This window comes from Nannospalax galili, unplaced genomic scaffold (assembly GCF_000622305.1).
Source record: "Nannospalax galili isolate Female #2095 unplaced genomic scaffold, S.galili_v1.0 scaffold762, whole genome shotgun sequence".
Taxonomy (NCBI): domain Eukaryota; kingdom Metazoa; phylum Chordata; class Mammalia; order Rodentia; family Spalacidae; genus Nannospalax; species Nannospalax galili.
In genome coordinates, this window is record NW_008350126.1 from 1,723,026 (window position 1) to 1,724,080 (window position 1,055).

Below are 1,055 nucleotides of genomic sequence, written 5' to 3' on the forward strand. Positions count from 1 at the left end.
CCTGTCCAGAATGCTGCACCTCGTAGCCTTCCCCCATCTTCCAGCTGTTAGTTACATCCTTTCTACCCCATCTTCTTTCTTGTTTCTTGAGCCTTAGATAAGGCCATAGGAAGGACATTAGGTTTCTGCTTTCGACTTCGAAGATTACTAGGAATTCTCTAGATTTTGAACAAGAGCCTTTGTAAGGCAGTGAGTTCAGTGCAGAGTCTAAAGCCTCAGTTCTTGGGCTTGTTTGGCAGCACACGTACTAAAACTGGAACAATAGAGATTAGCATGGTCCCTGTGCAGAGATGACATGCAAATTCATGAAGTGTTCCATAGTTTTACTTAAACTTTAAAAATTACTTCTTTTTTTCAATTTCATGTTTTTCTTATTCCAAATTGATAGACATGATTTTTTGTTCCAAATGTTTACTAATTTTTAAATTTTATTTATTTTTATTTTACGTGTATGTGTGTATTGGCTGCATGTAGGTAAGTGCACCCATGTCGTGCAATGCCCACGGAGGTCAGAAAAGACTGTTGGATCCCTTGGGACTGGAGTTATGGACAATTGTCAGCTGCCATGTGGGTGCTGGGATTCGAAACCGGGTCTTTTGCAAGAACAACCAGTGTTCTTAACTGCCAAGCCATCTCTCCAGGCCCATATTTACTAATACTTTTATGAATGTTTTTAAAATGCAAATCTTCCATTTAGGCTAAACAAAGCAGACAAAATATCAGCACTTTAAAAAGGTACCAGGGAGAGCAAGAGACTGTGAACAAAACCAATAATCAGTCAATAAAAATTTCAAATTCTGATGTGCTGATATGAAGAAAACAAAGTATATAATAAAAACAAAGGGGATGCAGGGCTGGAGAGATGGCTCAGTGGTTAAGAACACTGGTTGTTCTTGCAGAAGACCCAGGTTCGAATCCCAGCACCCACATGGCAGCTAACAACTGTCGTAACTCCAGTCCCAGGGGATCCGACAGCCTCTTCTGACCTCCGTGGACATTGCATGACACGGGTGCAGTTACATACATGCAGGCAATACACGCATACACATAAAATA

The 1,055-nt window shown here is 40.7% G+C and overlaps 1 pseudogene; it reads left to right on the top strand.

Annotated features, from left to right (window-relative positions):
* The first annotated feature begins 224 nt into the window (after positions 1-224).
* LOC115072748 lies at positions 225-325 on the top strand (annotated as a pseudogene).
* Positions 326-1,055: the final 730 nt, after the last annotated feature.